This window comes from Vulpes vulpes, chromosome 7 (genome assembly GCF_048418805.1).
Source record: "Vulpes vulpes isolate BD-2025 chromosome 7, VulVul3, whole genome shotgun sequence".
Lineage (NCBI taxonomy): Eukaryota > Metazoa > Chordata > Mammalia > Carnivora > Canidae > Vulpes > Vulpes vulpes.
In genome coordinates, this window is record NC_132786.1 from 98,250,744 (window position 1) to 98,271,236 (window position 20,493).

At 35.6% G+C, this 20,493-nt stretch overlaps 1 protein-coding gene across 20 annotated transcripts in view; it reads left to right on the plus strand.

Annotated features, from left to right (window-relative positions):
- HDAC9 (histone deacetylase 9) overlaps positions 1–20,493 on the plus strand; it is a 920,581-nt gene that overhangs the window by 769,199 nt on the left and 130,889 nt on the right. The window lies entirely within an intron of this gene.

Consider the following 20,493-nt stretch of genomic DNA (forward strand, 5'->3'; position numbering starts at 1 on the left):
ACATGAAGTAATATGTATCTAAGACCTATTGTTATGCTTTTATTTTATTTATTTATTTAATTTATTTTTCTATTGTTATGCTTTTAAAAGCGCTGTTCATACATAGTTTTCTTACTCTCATCAAGGATTCATTCTTTTAAAAAAAACAGACTATTAAAATTAACATTTTAAGGTAGCAAAATAATAATGTAAACTCACTAAGTTTCATATTAGAACTCCAAACTTTTTGAAAATGATAATTTTGCTTTAATAATATAACTCATAAATAGTTTTTTTTTTTTTTTAAGTATAGTATTTTCCTGACTTTAGACTCCGGATTCCTTAAAGGAGAGACACACTTCAGAATTGACCTGAAAGGATAAGGGCAAATAAATGAGTATTTAATACAGATTTTATTCAGAAATGATGTTGAGCTTCAGGCAGTGGTTCTTCTTTTTCTAGTTATATTGATATATAATTGATATTTAACATTGTAAATTTAAGGTATACAATATAATGATCTATGTATATAATGCAAAATGATTACTTCAATAAAATTAGTTAACATCCATCATCTCCATAGTTATAATTTATTTCCTTTTGGTGAGAACTTTTCAGATTTTATCTTTTAGCAACCTTCAAATATGCAATACAGCATTGTTAACTATGATCATTATGTTGTGCTTTACATCTCTTATGTATTTATCTATCATATTTTTCTTTTTTTTAATTTATTTATGATATTCACACACACACACAGACAGAGAGAGAGAGAGAGAGAGAGAGAGGCAGAGACACAGGCAGAGGGAGAAGCAGGCTCCATGCACCGGGAGCCCGACGTGGGATTCAATCCCGGGTCTCCAGGATCGGGCCCTGGGCCAAAGGCAGGCGCTAAACTGCTGCGCCCTATCATATTTTTCTTATATTTATTTACCTTATAATTGGAAGTTTGTACCTTTCAATCATCTTCACCTAATTCCCTCACACCCCAAACAGGCAATGATTTTTCTTATCAAGTGCAGAAAAAGAGAATAAGAATGTGAGAAAAATATTTCTTTGATATAGTAGTTCTGAGACATAAAAAAAAAATATTTTGTGAGAACTGCAACTGCATATGACTTTAGAGACAATCTAAGTGAAGCTCCCCTCTCCCCCATTTTTTTGTTGAAGATACTAATAGTTGAGGAAAGATGGTTTACTGAGGTCATACAATTAAGAGCAGCCGAAGAACACAAACCAGATATTATTGAGTTGGGAGTCCATTGGTCTTCCTACTTCATTACAATTGTACACTGAAGCTAGATAATTCAATTATGAGATGGTACTCGGTGGAAAACACTGCAGAATTTGGTTTCCTTTTTTTGAAGGCTTTTGGAGAAACCGTACCTTTCTGCTTCTCCTTCTCTTTCATGCTGTATTCTAGTGCCCATCAAAGCAAGATGGTTAGAGAATAATATCTTTTGCATTGGCAGAGTTCCTATTTTAATGCCTACTTTGTACAAATACAAAAGAACTAGACACTGAGACATATCTAAAGTGATCAACAAAAATATGTTAAGAGGAAATTCATATTGAGCAAAATTATTGAGACAGAAAAAGGCTATAAAAACCCAGGAGAGGGAAATAGAACATTATATGAATAAATAGAAGCCACATCATGTATATACTACATCTTCTGTAGTTGTGAAGACTTTTATCCCCACTTTTCCCTTTTTTCCTCATTAGTATGATTTCTAGATTAAAAGTTAAATGGGTTTTTTGCACATTCTTATAATTACCATCCCTATTCTGTTTTTATGCTTGGACAGTTTTGTAACCAGCTGACCAAGAGAGGAAAGTGGTATTATCTGATTATTATACTTAAAGTGAAAACTCATATACAAAGATATGACAAAAGAAATATAGATGGCCTTTTACTGAAAGAAGCATTTAAATATATTTGTGAAATGTTCAGAGGCTTAAGAAGAGTGAGGCACTAAGAAAATCTGAGCTGAAAACATGAAAAACCAGAGAGGTTATCATTTGGCATTCCATTCAACAACTACTTATTGAGTGCCCATCATATGGGAAGTACTATCTTAGGTCACTAGGATACATCTGTCAACAAAGAGGCAAACAATTTCTTTCCATGGGGAGCTTCAATCTACTGGGGAGAATCAGATAATAAAATACACAGTGAACATAATAAATAAGAATCATGTATCACGAAGATAATATGTGTTAGGAAGATAATATGGGGGGGGGGAGAGCAGAAGAAAAGAGGAATGATGGAGGTGGGGGTAGGTGTGGGAAGAGTAGCAGGGAAAGCTCTTTGTGCCATTTGTTCATAATACCTGAGCAAAGATTTGAGGGAGTTTAGGGAGTTAGCCATCTGGTAAAGAGCACTCCAGGCAGAAGAAATAGCCAGTGTAAAAATCCTGATGGCCAGAGTACATCCAATGTATTTGTGAATAGAGTTCTGGTGGATAGTTGTAAGAGATGGGATCATATTGATGCTGGGCAGCCTCATTATGCAGAGACTTGTGGTCCATTTAAAAAACCCTTACTTTTACCCTGAGAAAAATAATTGGGATTTGATATGATAAACATATTAATCTGGCTGCCGTGTTGAGACTGGAGTACAGAGTGGGTAAAAGAGATAACAGGGGCACCTCTTAGGAGGCTATAGCTCTAATTGAGATAAGAGGTGTTGGCACAGGCCAGGTTGATGACAAAGGAGGTGTTGAGATGTAATAAGTTTGAATGTGTAGACAACAAGGTTTCCTAATGGGCTGGAGATGGATGTAAGAGAGAGAAGGGGAAATGCTGAAGATGGAAAATTGAGGCAATAAAGAAAACAGAAGGTAGCGATAGAAAGGGACAATGTGTGTGTGAGTGTATCTGTGTTGGATGTGTGAGCAGCTGGAGGGTTGAGGTTAAGGACGAAGAGTTGGACTTACTGAAGTTGGGAGTGGTGTGTCTGAAAGACAATACCAGTGTACTTGGTGTGCTTGGAGCTCCCAGAGCTGACCCTCTTCCACAAATATCTATGATATCCCCTCCTTTGATGCATCCTCTAAAGGGGGCCGATCTTGTGATGAGTGAGGTGCTGAGGGACGTCCTGAAGCACCAGCCACAATGACCACTGCCTAGAATCAGTTTAGCAGCTATTCTTTGATATGCTGCCTTCATCGCTTGCCCAAGCATGAATTGTTAAGAAAAGTTTTCCCTTGGGAGCATCTTTCTCCTGCACTTCATGTACAAACATACATAGATGGATGAGAAAGTGTGCACACTGTAATGTGCAATTTGTTTTTGCAAGAAAAATCTAGAAGTAACAAGTCCTGTACCATTTAAAAATGTGCAGTTTTATACTCTGATGCTTTTAAGTGGTGACCTACAACTAAAATACAAAGAAAAGTGTAGGTTTGGATTTTCACCTATAATTCATATTTACATGATTGTAGTATGGCAGTATAAATTCTATCAGGGACCAGAATCTGCTGTCTCAGAGGTCAAAAAGACCTCATAATTCTAAAAGACACTTTAAGATACTTAGCTTAATTGATGAAGATAGAAATGATATAAATCAGATCATGTCAGTATCCTACTCAAAACTTTCCAATTTCCTTTTCTGTTCAGAATGAAATCCAAAATGCTTACGATGGACTATGAGACCCTTTATGAACCAGCTTTATTCCACTTTTCTGACCCCATTTCCAACCATCTTTCCTTTATTCATTTTATATCAGCCATAACTGCCTCCTTGTGGTCCTTGTGAATACACCAAAGACCCTCCCACTTCAGGTCTTGTGCATTTACTGTTCTCACAGGCCAGTGTTTCCCCCCCATAATTCACTTGACCTACCTCCTGACTTCATACAGAGCAGCTTTATTCCACTGTCACCACCTCAGAGCTGCCTTCTCTGTGTACCTGTACTTAACTTGCACCACCTCCCATGACTTTATTTTTCACCTTAGCCCTGACTTACATGGTTCCTTGTTTATTTATACACTGTCTTTCTCCTCTATTAGAATGTAAACTTAATGAAGGCAAGAGATGGGGACTTTGTTATAAACTCTGCCCAAAATAGTGCCTGGAATATCCTAGGAGGTTGGTAAAGATTTGTTGAGTGAAGAAAATGAACTGAGTGACCTGTGTGATGAACTTATAATACAGTCAGCATTCCAGTTCTTGAAATACTTACCACCACCATCTCAAAGCCCCTGGTTTCCTCAACATCAAGCTCTCCTGGTCCTGCTTCAGACATGTGGGGCTGGGAACTACATGCCTTTGTAAACTTCTCTGCCACTGCCACCCTTAAGCATATGTACCTTATGCTGCAGTCATATCAAAAGTATTTGTCCCAAATCTCTGTGCCCTTTCAAATGCCCACAACCTTGCCCTTGCTACTTTTTTCATCCTTCCAGCCTCTTACACTAATATCCAAATTCACTTCTCATGTTCTTTCTTTTGTTGGATTTTCTTCATACTATCTTCATCCCTGTTGACTGCCCTCTGTCTCTTGGTACACTGTGACTGATTTTGTGCCATGCCATACTACAAAAACATGTTTCCTTCTAGATTATGAACTCCCGGAGGGCAGAATTACAACCTGTTCATATCTTTGGATCGTGGTACAACTCCAGTGCCTCTAATACAACAGGGGCTCAATAAATTACATCTGAATGTTTACAGAAATTTTGATAACTGTAGATTAAAAAACTTTGAAACGCTTTAAATTTTGAGTTTAAGCTTTGAAATGCTTTAAAAACTTAAAGCAAGCCTTTTGTTTTTCTCAAAGCCGAAGCAGTGCTCCCCTGCACTGAGAATGCCATATGAGTGGGTAGTATTGTATATGTTTACTTAGTACACACCTGGGTGAGTCACTGGAAATCACTAGTGTGACTCAGCTTAAGTAAAGCATATGATTCAGTGTCAATGCAATTAATTCTTTGACCATCAACTAGAAATGAAATAAATTTGAAGATTTGGTTCTAACTGAGGAGATTGTGAATTAGAATCACATTTCACAGAAATATATCCAAAATGGGATTATTTTCTCCTATAACAGACTCTCCAGTGGTCAGTTGGAGATGAAAAAGCAGATATGCCATCATTATTGCTTTAGTAGTTTGTTTTCTAGCAAAAAAATACACGCACAAATCATCAGGTCAGTGGACTCTCTTTATCATTCTTCAGTGATACATACACTACTTTGGTCCTATGCCTCTCTGCTCTTTGGTTTATTTCCTTGATTTACAGTTATAGGGGTACACTTCTAAGTAAGTTATTCAGAACGAGTGTTTTGGAATTAAAGTTCTGTGTCCTTACATGTCTTAGAAGTATTTTTATTTAAGTAACATACTTGAATACCAGTATATAATAGCTGGAAGCAGAATTAAAGTGTAAAAATAATTTCCCTCAGAATGTGAGGACATTCACTGTCACTGATTGGGACTCTGATGTCAATCTCCTTGATCTCTTTTGAGGATGACATTTTTCTTTCTTAAGGATCCCTGGGGATTTGAAATTTCATAAGATTATGTCTAGGAGTGTATATATATTTTTATGCATAAAGTTTTGTAGCAGTTGGACTTACCAAATATGTAGCCTTAAGTCGTTTTTCAGTTCCTAAGAATTACTTCTGTTATTAGTTGAAAACTTCCTCCCTCTTTTTTCCTCAGCATTCTTAGGGACTTTGTTATTCAAAGATAGGATTTCTGTATTAACCCTTTATGTCTCATATTTTCCCCACTTATATTTTGTCTATTTATTTCCTTTTAGGAGAAATTAATTTTATTTTTTCTGAGTTTCTATTAGTCTATTCAATTGTAGTTTTTATCTGTAAGTGCTTCCCTTGCTCTTTGATTCTTCTTTCTTATATCAGCATGTCTGTGTTTTAAAGATAAAATATTTTTGAATCTCTTTGAGGTTATTATTTATGTTGCCTGAACTATCTCTGTTTTGTTCATTTGTTTATGCTCATTTCACTCTTTTTTTTTTTTTTTTATACTACTGGTTCTTCTTACATGCCAGGAAATTTCAGCTTTGCCATTGATGTTTATGAAAGTAGTAACTGGTGTCACAAGTTTCCCTGTGGTTGTATAAATGGGTCAAATGGGAGCTCTCCGTCAGCGGGTGTGGAATGGGGTATGTGGACCGCCAAACCCCACTTTGGGGTTAGCATTCCAGAAGATGGCTCATGGTCTCTGAATCTCCCAAAATGACAAAATAAAGAAGACTGCATTTGGGGGCAATAGTATCCACAGTAGAAGCTTTGGCTTTCTCCAGATACCTCCTTTTCTTATGAAAATCATCTGGATGTTCTACATGGAATCAAACACTGGTTGCTGGCAGAGAGAGGAAAGGTAATTAAGGTATTGGGATATAGTTCTGGTCTTCTTAGCCAACTAACATTTCTTTAATCTCTTGTTTTCAATCCTGCCTCTTTTCCTTCACCATACATTTTCTTTACTGGGGTTTCATTGGGTGGAAGTGTCTCCCATCTATTCTATACTACCATGAGAGTGTGTGCAGGGGGTAGTTTTTGTTTATTTGTTTCATTTTTTAAGTATATAGCCAGTCAATTTCCCTCTTCTAGAAACTTGTTTTAAAAAAAAATCTCTGTTTGTTGAGGTGCCTGGGTGGCTCAGTCAGTTAAGCATCTGATTCTTGATTTTGGGCTCAGATCATAATCTCAGGGTCTTGAGACTCAACCCAAGTTCAGATCTGAATCTAGCCCAGCATCAGGCTCTGTGCTCAGTGGGGAGTATGCTTGAGATTCTCTCTCTCTCCCTCTACTCCTCCACCCCTCACACTTTCATTCTCTCTCTGTCTCAAATAAATAATCTTTTTTTTTTTTTAAAAAAATCTCTGTTTGTAAACATCTCTTCCATCTTCTTTTGTATCATATTTTTTTTTTTTGTATTCTGATACTTGGTAACATTTTAAGATACTATTGGATTTCCAGGAAAGTTGTAAGAACAGCACACAGCTCCTATATGTCCTACACTCAGTTTCTCCTGATGTTGAAATTTTACATAACAATTGTATAATTATCAAAATTAAGAAATTAGGTTCTGTACAATACTGTTAGCTAGGCTACAGATTTTATATGAGACTGCAGTTTGCCCACTAATGTCCTTTTCCTATTGCAGAATCCAATCTAGAGTCTTTCATATCATTTAGATGTCAGGTTTCCTTGGTCTCCTCCAATCTGTAGCAACTCCTTAGCCTTTCCTTATTTTTTCCTGGCTATGACTTTTAAATATGCTTGTCAGTTATTTTGCCAAATGTCCTTCAATTTAGGTTTGCCTGATGTTTTCTCATTATTAGATTTAAGGTTATATATATATTTTTTCAAGAACACTTTGGAACTGATCAACCTTGGGCACCTGGGTGGGTAAGTGGCTGAGTGTCTGCCTTTGGCTCAGGTCATGATTCCAAGGTCCTACAGGGGTCCCCTACAGGAAGCCTGCTTCTCCCTGTGCCTATGTCTTTGTCTCTCTCTCTGTGTCTCTCATGAATAAATAAATAAAATCTTAAAAAAAAAGAACTAATCAGCCTTTCTCAGTATATCATTTATCAGGGACTGTTGGTTGATATGTCTTATCATATGAGATGTTAACCTTGATCACTTTATTATGGTGGTATCTGCAGTTTTCTTTGTTTTAAAGCTTCTGGTTTTTCTCCCTTTAGAATATCTTGGGGGAAAATACTTTGGAAAATATTGTGCAAACAACATCTTTCTTCTCAAACTATTGTCCACTGATTTCAGCATCCCTCCATGGCCCTAGTCTCTGTCAATTATTTCTGTCTTATTCAAATGGTGATTTTATATTTCCCTCAATTTTTCCTTACTTATTAGTTGAAAATTTTCTGTAAGGCAAAGCTATTTCTTCTCTATTCCATTATTTTTTAATCTCTGTGTGGATACACAGAAACTTCTTGACTCTATGGATTATAATCCAATACTGTAATTAGTTATTCTGTTCCTCAAGTTGTCCCAGACTTGGCCATTGGGAGCTCTTTCACATTAGTTCATATGTCCTATTGACATGCCCTTATCTTTGAGCATTTCATTGTTTTCTGTCACCACAAGATGTCCAGAAATAGTTTGTATTTTCCCTGACACATTCTTGGAATTGGCCACTTCTCCAAGGGTCCCTGGAATCTTTATATTGGAGATTGATACTAGAAAAAATGATCTGGGCAGTAATCGTGCTCTGTCATTGGTTTTAGGAAATATATACTAAACTATGCACACCCACATAAACATACACACCTAAAGTTATTTCTATGACTATTTGCCTGATACACATTTAAAACCATTAGTTCAGGGGATCCCTAGGTGACTCAGTGGTTTAGTATTTGCCTTCAGCCCAGGGCGTGATCCTGGAGTCCCAGGATCGAGTCCCACATCGGGCTCCCTGCATGGAGCCTGCTTCTCCCTCTGTCTGTGTCTCTGCCTCTTTCTCTCTCTCTCTCTCTCTCTGTGTGTGTGTGTGTGTGTCTCTCATGAGTAAATAAATAAAAACATAAAAAAACATTAGTTCATATACATATCCTTATACTTTCATGTCAGTGGGATATTGGGAAAGATGAGAGACAAAGACGTAGTCTTTGTTTGATGTTTTTAACTGGGAAACCTAATTGTTCAGATAAAATTTTAAATGAAATTCCTTTGAAGATTTATTCTATTTAAGAAAAATTACAGTTTTTCCTACTTAATATGTTTCTTATCTTTTAGACCTGATAGACCTTTTGAATTAAAAATCAGTCTACATTGGCATAAACAGAAGAGTACAAACACTTCCATGTACACTGCTAAAATAATTGCTACAATAAAGAGATCTGTGGTGTCTTAGTTTTTTTGTCAGTTTATCAGGGAACTGAGCATGAAAGACTTTGAAGTCAATAATAGGAAAATAAAAATTCAGTTCAAAATTGAGTATGTCATTAAGGCAAAAAAGTGTGCAACATAGTAGACTCTCATTATACTTGTTGAAATAAATGAATGAACCTTACTAGTATCACTGTTAAACACCTGTTACCATGTAGGTCTTCAATACACAGCATACATTGTAACACACCTTCACAACTCTTACAATCATGCATCAGTCATTCATTCAACAAACATCTACCACTCAAACACAATTCTGAGCATGTATTTTTCCCCATTTTCTGTTTTTCTTATTTTGTGGAGTAAATTCAAGTGTATAGGATCAGTCCTGAAAGAGCATTTTGAAAGCCTGTTTGAAATTTAAAAAGCCATTTTTGTGAATTCAGGAATGATACATATAACAAATGTGGTATTTGCTTCAGATAAAAACTAGTAGTTTCTGTATATTTTGAGATACATGGATAATTAGATATAATTCTCTTGTAAGTAGGTAAGATGTCTTTATTAACAAAATAGTTGCATTTAAATGAAAACCTATTCATTCTATATAGATTTCTACTATTTTGTTCTAAAATAAGTGTAATTTTTAAAATTTTGGCAAAAACACATTTAAAAAATGTTTTGATTGGGTGAATGGTTTGTGTCTCATTCTTTTATAGTTTCTACCTTTATTTTAATGGATTATATCATCCAATACCTTTCTATGAAATTGTTTGTGAGAGATACTATTTTACTTTAAAATATATATATATATACATAAAAGATTTTATATATTTATTTGAAAGAGATAGAGAATGCGTAATTGAGGAAGAGGGGGAGAGGGAGAGGGAGAAACAGACTCCTCACTGAGCAGGGAGCCTGATGCAGGGCTCCATTTCCAGACCCTGAGATCATGACCTGAGCCTAAGGCAGATACTTAACTGACTGAACCACCCAGGTGCCCCAAGATTTTTTTTTTAAGTAATCTCTATACTCAATGTGGGTCTCAAACTCACACTCTGAGATCAGGAGTCACATACTACACTGACTGAGCCAGCCGGACACCCCCTGCCATCTTTTTTTCTTTTCTTTTTTTTTTTTTTAAGATTTTGAAATACTATTTGTTTAAGAGTTTGAACGTCTAAAACTTTATTATTCTACTCTCAATTTTGATTGGCAGTTTGGATGGATAGGAGATTCTCAATTTGAAAAAGTTTCCCAGGTAGTGACATAATCAACATGGTGACACAAGTTGTTCCTGACTTTGCTCCCCGTCATAAGAACAACTAACAAGTATTCAAGGAAAAGACACACTAAGAATATTCTAAAACATGGAGGTAAGGCTGAAGTAAACCCCTTGCACCACAGAGACCAGAACCAATTGCATTAGAAGGGTAAGAGATGTGGCAACACATTGACCACATTGCTCTTAACCCAGACTGGCACATCACCACACAGAAATCTCCCCCAAGCTTCTGTTTCCTCCAGTGGAAAAAGAGAACCCAGAGGGGACAACAAGGCTACATCAGCACTTTTAATTGCTTTGCAGGAGCCCCTACTCTGATTTCACACCACAAAGTTTCAGAGAAATCCGTGGGGCTCAACCACTGACAACCTGACTGTGGTGAAGGGACAGTCTTGCAACAACCAACACCCGGATTTTGGCAGCCCATGTTCAAACCTGCAGTACCTAAGTAGTAATCCCAACCAGTGATTTTGCTCATCTGAAGAACCAAGTCAGGAGTGCACTCTGACCATAGAACATGGTAGAGGGCAGATCTACCTGATTTAGGTCCTGAAATGAGTTTTGTTAGAGCCCGGTTTGCCCAGGCCCAGGAAATGAGTTGAATTGCAGTCGCATCTACTGTGGAAAGTGTCTTCTGGCCCCATTTCACCAGAAAGGCTGGAGACAATTCCTGGGAGCTGTGGCCCAAAGGCATTCAAACCTGAGATGAGGGCAGGCACACTTATTGCCCCCAAAGCAAAGCGAGTAACAGAAATGGAGCTTTCCCCTACCATGCATAGACAGGAAGATTAATTAATTCATAGCCAAGGCTGAAGGTAGCTCCCAGACCTTCCCAAAAACAGAGCCTATTTGGGAAATTGAAAGTAGTCTGGAGCTACCCTGGCCCTTCCCACTGCCACCCAGGCAAGGGAGCTGAGACAGCTCCACTTATTTTATATAGTGTCTTTCTGTCCTATCTGACTGGAAGGGCTGAAGACAACTCCTAGAGGCTGTGTAACACAGTGGCACTTAAGCCATGAGATGGGTGGACAGAGATGATAGTCCACATAGCTAATCTAGTGGTCATGTGTGATCAGGGATTTGGGGGTTCCTGTCTGGCTTATATTAAGAAAACAAAGAGCTTTATATTTGGCTTTCAAGCTGCTCCTTCTAGGCCCTGGTGGGGAACATAATTTTAGCTCCACTCATTACTAAATGCAATCTTCAGCCTGTTTGACTAGGGAGCCTAACCAGAGTATGTGGGAAATTAAATAGCCCATTCAACAGCTCTGTGTATATAGCACTTGAATATGTGGCACTTGAACATAGCCTATGGCTTCCTCATCTGCCCAGCAAAAGTGGTAGACTCAGTTGACCAGAGAAAACTCTGGCTTGATTCTGTAACTGAACCCAGGCCCATCTGCCTGATGTGCAGCAGAGTCAATCACTGATACATCATATATACAGCAAAGAAATTATTTGTTTTAGAGACAGTCAAATGAGGAGATGGGGGTGGTGGGGCAAGCTCCAAATCCATCTCCCTGAAGGGGGAGAGAGCACATATATGGATTACACATATATGGATTTTTAAAAAAGATTTTATTTATTTGAGAGAGAACACATGAACTAGAGGGAGCACAGAGGGTGAAGTAGATTCCCTGATGAGTGGAGAGCCTGACATGGGGCTCAATGCCAGGACCCAGGATCATGACCTGACCTGAAGGCAGACACTTAACTGCCTGAGCCACCCAGGTGCCCCAATACATATATTGACTTAAAAAGGCAAGGAAACATAATTATTCATAAGAAAAGATGGAGCATTCACACTGAGCAAACAAATATGTAACATGCATCCCATGTTCACTTTGGAGTGACTCTTAACATCAGAATGAGATAAAAGTCAGCTTTTTGACATCAGGAGATTATCTTAGGACAAGGAGAAGGAGCTATGGGTATGCTAATATAAACTGGAAGGGGTTTGGGGCTCATTATCTTGGGTAAGGAATGCAGGGCCTTGCTTGTTCATAGGCTGGAAACTTATCCATTGACCTTGAGTTCAGGCTTTCATTGAGACAGCTAGTGGATTTTTAGTAGGATCTAAAAAGCACAATAGCTAACTAGGGGGTAACAGTTCTCTGAAAGCCAAGCCCTACATTTTCTGCCAGTTTCAACCTCATTAATCCTATGGGGCACAATTGCAATTCAGATCCCAAACAAGCTATACAGGTCCTTTTTCTCATCATGCATCCTTGCCAGGGCAAGGAAACTAATTCATAGCTTCTTCTATTACTGAATATAGAACTCAGTCCTAACCATTCTAGTAAGAGAACCTAGGCAACTGTGGAGTTTATCTTATAGCCTTACTTGGGTATGGAATCAAGCAGTACTCTTACTAGCTATCCTCAGCCAGTAGCAACCCCCACTCCCCATCCTTAGAGCTCAAACAGACCATAATAACAGACCCCACCTGCCCAAGCATATTACCAGTGGACACACCCACAGACCCAAACTGAGCTTACTGGTGAAGAACTTTCTCTGCCAAAACAAACCTATAAAGTGTCAGAGAGGAGGATGATTAGTCACATGTGCAGATATCAGCATAAGGGATCAAGGCTCACAAAGAATCAAGTAAATATGATACTACCGAAGGAAACTTACAATGTTCCAATAATTGTCTCTATAAAGAAATGAAGATCTAAGAAGTGCCAGACAGAGAATTCAGAATAATCCTTTTACAGAAGATTGGTGAACTACAAGAAAACACAGACAACTTCAAGAAATTAGGGAAACTGCATGAACAAAATGAGAAAGTCAACAAGGAAATAACCATCAAAAACCAAAAAATCCTAGAATTGAAAAATATAATAACTTAACTGAAAAATTTAATAGAGAGTTTCAAAAGTAAACTCCACATTGCAAAAGGAAGAATAAATGACCTGAAGGATAGGATTTTGGAAATTACCAGAGGTGAAATAAATAAATAAATAAATAAATAAATAAATAAATAAGAAGAAAGCCAATAAGAATTATGGGGCACAATGAAAAGAAAAAATGTTCAAATTATGGGAATTCTGGAAGGAGAGGAGATAGTGAAGGGGACAGAGAATATATTTAAAACAATAATTGCTGAAACTGTTCCAAACCCGGGGAAAGAAGCAAAGTATTTATAATTGTTTTATCCTCTTGATGTACTGACAGCTTTATTATTATATTTTGACCTTCTTTGTCCCTTTTACCATTTTCAGTTTAACATCTATTTTGTCTGATATAACTACTCCTGCTTTTTTATGGTTAACATTTACTTAAAATATTTTTTCCCATTATTCAACTCTCAATCTATGTATGTATTTAAGGCTAAAGCGAGTCTCTTTTAGGCAGATTGAATCATTTTCTTCTTTTTTTCATTCAGCTATTCTATGTATTTTAATTAGATAATTTAATCCATTATGTTTAAAGTAATTATTTTTTAAAATAAAAAATAATTGAAGTACAGTTGACATAGAAAATTAAATAGTTTCAAGTGTACAATATACTTATTCAACAATTATATACACTAGGAAATGTTCAACACAGTAAGTATATATTATGACATTATTGACTATATACCCTATGCTTTAGTTTTCATCACCATGACTTTTTTATTTTAAAACTAGAAGGCTGTACCTCTTAAATCTCCTTCATACATTTCACCTATGTTTAAAGTAATTATTGATAAGGACATACTATTGCCATTTTGTTACAGTTTTCTGATTGTTCTGTAGCCATTGTTCCTTCTTATCCTACTATCTTTTTCTGTGTTTTAATGTCTTTTGGTATCACTATGCTCTGACTTCTTTATTGCGTTCTTTTGTGAAATTACTATGGGATTTTCCCTTGTGCTTACTATGAGATTTACATAAAATAAATATCTTAAACCTCTAACATCCTACTTTAAACTAATAACAATTTAACTTCAATAGAATTTGTAAAATTAACACTTTTATTTCTCTTCCCACTAAATTTTAGGTTATTGCTGTGATAATTTACATTTTTTTGATATATTGTGTGTCCATCATTAGGTTACCTAAATATATAAAGTAAAAACTAAAGAGAGCTAAAAGGAGAAATAAATGGTAATTCAATAATAGTTGAAGACTTTAATATCCCCCTCTTAACAATAGATAGATCATGCAGACAGAGAATCATTAAAGAAAGAGCAGACTTGAACAAAGTATAGACCAAATGGATGTAACAGATGCATACAGAACATTTTATCCAACAACAGCAGAATACACATTCTTCTCAAGTGCACATGGAACATTTTCCAGGACTGACCATACATTAGACAACATATAAGTCAGAAAATTCAAGGTTAAAATCATACCAAGTATCTTTCACTACAGTGGCATGAAACTAAAAATTAATAACAAGAAGAAACTTGGAGAATTCATGAGCACATGGAAATTAAATAATACTTTCCTGAAAAAAATGAGTGGATTGAAGAAGAAATTAATGGGGGAAATAAAAAGTTTTCTTCATACAAATGAAATTGGAAGCACTACCTGCCAGGCTTTGCAGGATGCTGCACAAGCAATTATAAGGTAAATATATAGCAATAAACATCTACATTTAGAAGCAAGAAAGATACAAAATAAACAACCTAACCTTAAGAAACAAACAAACAAAAAAAGAACAAACTAAGCCAAAAATTAGCAGAATGAAAGAAATAATAAAGGTTGAAGAAGAAATAAATGAAACAGAGGACAAAAAAATAGAAATGATTAACCAAAGTAAGACTGCTTCTTTGAAAAGATAAACAAAATTGACAAACATATAGCTAGACCAAGGAAAAAAGAGAAAAGACCCAAATCAACAAAATTATAAGTGCGAAAGGAGACATTAAAACTGACATCACAGGGTTACCTGGGTGGCTCAGTTAGTTAAGCATCCTACTCTTTGCTTCCACTCAGGTCATGATCTCATGGTTGTGAGACTGAGCCCTATGTCAGGCTCAGTGCTCAGTAGGAAGCCTACTTCTCTCCTTCTCCCTCTCCCTCTACCCCTATCCTGCTTATGCATGCTCTCTCTTCTCTCTTCTTCTCTCTCTTTCTCTCTCTCTCATTCTGAAATCAATCAATAAATATTTTTTAAAAAACTGACATTACAGAAATTCAAAGGATGATCAGAGGCTGCTGTGAAGAGCTATATGCCAATAAACTGAACAGCCAAAGCATAAGGAAAAAAAATTTGGAAGCATGCAACTTAACCAAGACTGTTCAGGAAGAAAGAGAAAATCTGAATAGACTGGTTACTAGTAAAGAGATGAAATCAGTAATCAGAATTTCTCAATGAAGAGAACCCCATTACCAGATAGCTTCACTGGTGAATTTTAAAAAACAAAGAAGAATTAACACAAATCTTTCTTGAACTCTTCCAAAAAATATTTTTACAAGACTAAGCATTATCCAGAAAAAAAACAGAAAAGAACACTTGAAAAAATACTACAGGTCAATATCTCTGATTAATATTGATACAAAAATGTTCAATAAAATACTAGCAAAATGAATTTACAACACATGAAAAAGGATCATTCACTACGATCAAGTGGGATTTATACCTAGAATACAGGGATGGTTCAACATACATAAATCAATCAATGTGATATATCACATTAATAGAATGAAATAAAGGAACCATATGATCATCTAAATAACTATAGAAAAATCATTTATTAATCATTCATTCATGATAAAACTGAATAAATCAGGCAAAGAAGGAATATATCTCAATATAATGAAGTCCACATATGACAAGCCCACAACTTCATTATATGCACTGTTGAGATGTTGAAAGCTTTTCTAAGCTAAGTTCTAAGATCAGGAACAAGACAAGAGTGCCTACTTCCATCACTCTTATTCAAGATAGTACAAGAAGTTCTAACATCAGGAAAAAAAGAAATAAAGTATCAAAATTGAAAAGGAAGAAGGAAAATTCTATTTGCATATGACATGCTATTATATATAGAAAATCTGAAAGACTTAACCAAAAACCATTAGATCTAGTCAGTTAATTCAGTAAAGTTGCAGGATACAAAATTAACATACAAAAATCAGTAGCATGTTCTATACACTGACAATGAATTTTATAAAAAATAAATAAATAAATCCCATTTATAGTAGTATCAAAAATAATAAGATATCATGTATAGATTCAATGAAATCCCTATCAAGTTTCCAATGGCATTTTTATAGATAGAAAAAAACACTTCTAAAGTACATATAGAGCCACAAAAGACCCCAAATAGTCAAAGAAATCCTGAGAAAGAACAAAGTAGGAAACATCACATTTCCTGATTTCAAGCTATACTATAAAGCTATCTTCAATACAGTATGGTACTGGAACAAAAAAACAGAAAAAATAGGGCAATGGACAGAATGCAGAACCCAGAAATAAACCCAAGCATATACAGTCAACTAATATTTGAGAAGAGAGCCAAGAATACTGAGTGAAGGGACCCCTGAGTGGCTCAGCAGTTGAGCGTCTACCTTTGATCCCAGAGTCCCCAGACCGAGTCTCATGTCAGGCTTCCTGCATGGTGCCTCTACCTATGTCCCTCTCTGTGTGCCTCTCATGAGTGACAATAAATAAATGGTGCTGTGATAATTGGATATTCACATAAAAAAGAATGAAATTGAAACCATGTCTTATGCTGGTCACAAAAATTAACTTGAACTGGATTAAAGACTCAAATGTAAATTCTAAAACCCTGAAACCCTCTGAGAAAAACATAGGAATAAAGCTTCTTAACATGAGCCCTCATAAGGCTTACTTAGGGATGATACCTAAAGTGCAAGCAACAAAATAAAAAGTAAATAAGTATGACTACATCATGCTAATAAAAAGATTTTGCACAGCAAAAGAAACCACCAACAAAATGAAAAAACAACCTATGGAATGGGAAAAATACATTGTCAAATCATATAACTGATAAGAGGTTAATATCCAAAATATATAAAGAACTCATACAACTCAATGGAAAAAAACACAGCTCGATTTTTAAAAATGATCCCAAAGGACCTGAATAGACATTTTCTAGAGAAGATATACATAAGACCAACAGGTACATGAAATGATGCTCAATATCACTAATCATTAGGGAAATGCAGATTAATACCACATTGAGATATCACCTGAGGTCTGTTAGCTGGCCATCATAAAAAGGATAAGAGATGACAAATGTTGGCACTGGTGTGGAGAAAATGGAAACCTTGAGTACTTTTGGTGGGATTGTACATTGGTGCAGCCACAATGGAAAACAGTATGGTGAATCCTCAAAAAATTAGAGAACTATCCTATGATCTACGATTTCCACTTCTGAGAATATATCCTAAGGAAATGAAAATAGTAACTGGAAAAGAATCTGCACCCTCGTATTCATAGAATTGTAGCCAAGACATAGAAACTACCCAGCATCCATTGTGGATGAATGGATAAAGAAACTGTGGTATGTATACACAATGGAATATTATTTGGCCATAAAAAGAGGAAATTCTACCATTTACAACAACATGGATGGACCTTGAAGATGACATAAGTCAAATAGAGAAAGACAAATACTGTATGATCTCACTTATATGTGGAATATTAAAAAACAACTAAAAAAAGAAAACCTCAGAAAAAGAGATCAAACTTGGGGTTATCTGAGGCAGATAGTGAGGATGAGAGTAATTGGAGGAAGGTGGTCAAAGATAGAAGCTAATAGAAGATAAATAAGTATTAGGAATAGATTGTATAACATGATGACTGTAGCTAATACTGCTGTATGATATGTTGGAAATTATTATAAAAGTTAATCCTAAGAGTTATTATCATGAAGAGAATTATTTTTTATTTCTATTTTATCTAGATGAAAAGGCTGTTGGCTGAACCTATCGTGGTAATCACTTCACAATACTTATCAGTTAAAAAACTTATCAGTTAAACCATTATGCTAGACACTTTAAAATAATGCAATGCTCTATGTCAATTATTTCTCAATGAGATTGTGAAAAAAGAGAAAAAAATTCCCTTAGACTTTTCTTCATATGTTGACTTCCTTTATGGGTTCTTTAATTGTCTCATCTAATATTGTCAACTTTGCATGTCTCTGTTTTGTGTTGATGAGAGAACTTTTCAGCTTCATCTTTTAAACATTCTGTGGTATGTTTTGTTTACTGTTTTTCTTCTTTTAATAGCACCCACTTTTCCTTTTGTAGATGTACTATTTTATGTCTCTGAGGATAATCCTAATTTTGGTAATTGTAATGGCTTCCCTGAATTTTCTCTGGTTTTCTGAGTTCCCTTTCTTTTGTTTGTTTGTATGTTAGTTATCTTTTATGCTAGAAATTTTCATCAAATAGTCCCTATTTAAGGAAAGCGCCCTGAAAAGTGGAGTGGGAGCTCTGTATGTTGAGTGGGGCTTTTGGAGTGGTGCATTCACTATGGAAAGACTGAGGAAAAAACCTGACTATTGATCTGTGTGACTCACAAGTGTCAGTCTCTCTAGGTATTTCCTCCTTGGTTGGTTTGTTTCTCCAGGAAAGAGAAAAGTCAACTTGCTTTTTGTGGCTTCCTCCTGCAAACACAGTTATGTTTAAGTTTTCCCCTGTGTAGATTGTCTCCATATTTGTCATATTTTCAAACTGGCAATCCTTGTCTCCTTTACTGTCTTTGTCCTTCAAAAATATATACATACATGTTTAATACCCATATGTAGAGAGAAGCCCTTATGGAGAAGATAGTGAGCTGTGCTTTGAAGGATGTTTACCCTTCAATCAATCTTACAAGTGTAGATTGATGATGGAGAAAAGAAGAGGAGGGGGAGAACTATCCAAAGAGAGGGAAGGGAGATGGAAAATTGGTTACTATGATGCATGTGATTGGATGACAACTTTGTTCAATCATCTACCTCCATATTTTCCTAAGAGTTTTATTTGTTTGCTAAGGGAATAGATAGGATTGATCATACTAAATAGATGAAGCACCTTGATGAAACAGTCTTGATTCTTTGAGATAATTTATTCCAGTATCTAATATCCCAAATATACACACATGGTATTTCACTCATATGAAAAGTAGTGAATTGGTAATATGTAGCACTTTTATGAAAATTATGATATAAGTGTTGATATTATTGGAACGGAAAAGGATTGAAGATATCTCTTCTGATAATGTAGATGTATTAGATATTCTTAATTTTATTGAAGAATAAAATAATGAAACTACATAGGAAACAAAATTAGGTTACACATAGTTTCACTGGTGAGCTAATTCAGATGTGAGTGGCTTTTCAGTTGTTAGAAAGACTACCATGGAAGGCACTTACCTGTATGTTTATGAGTTTGAAGTATTGAACTTTTATAATAGTAGTGGAATTATGAAAAACATTTCATTCATTTATGAATTTCAAATAAGTATTTTTTATTTTATAACTTCAATAACTTCTTATTTAAATTTTTAAGTGTAGAACTAATATGCCATCAGTTTTAAAATATGAGAAATTTGTAAACATAAAAAAATGAAAAGAACTCAATTTTGTCACTAAGGATAGCAATTTTAATGTTTAGATCAGTTATTTCTCTTAAATGCACAACAGAAACATTACCACTTTTTAATTTTGCTACTGCGTACAGTTTCCCCATCTTAGTAAAGTCTTTGGAAGTTTGAGTTTTGATAATGGCACATTGGTTTTGAAGCCTACATTAATTTTTTAATTTTATTTTATAAAGCCCAGTAGCATCTATTAGTCATTTTCTTTCAAATTCAGCACTGAAGAAAAGTTAAGGTGGCCTGAGAAGGCTGAAGAGGTATGTGCTGAAGTGTCTAAGTGGGGCCAGCAGGGGTTGCTGTCATGGATGAGGCTGCCACATTCCTGGTGTCTCTGACCTTGGACTTGCTTAACATTATAGTCTGGATTCTATTAAAGGAATTTTGTGTTTTTCCTTGCAAGAGTTACCCCCTACCATGACAAATATTTAAAAATGTTTTTTTTTTAAGTTGGAAAAGCAACTTTTTCTCAAAAGAAATTTATAGTTCAAATTTACACCAAATTCTCACTAACTGGAGCAAGCCGGGTTTTCAGTAAAGCTTCAACTTTTCTCTGTAAAACATTAGTCACTCCCTTGGAAGAAGCACTTTTTTATAGGCAGGGGGATAAAACAGCCACAGATGTGCATGTAATATGATGGGCTTTAGAAATGTACCTGCAAAGCTTTTTTTTTTTTTTTTTTTTTAATTTAGAGGGAAAAAAGATGAAAGAAAAAAGACTGAATTGGGATGCTAAAATAACAGTGATTCACTGTTAAGGAAATGATAAGTTTTTGATCCATTCAAGTAGTGTTTTCTTTTCCCCTTTTCTTTATTCTTGGGAAGTTCTTGAGGGTGTGCCAAGTCATTTTCATTGCACAA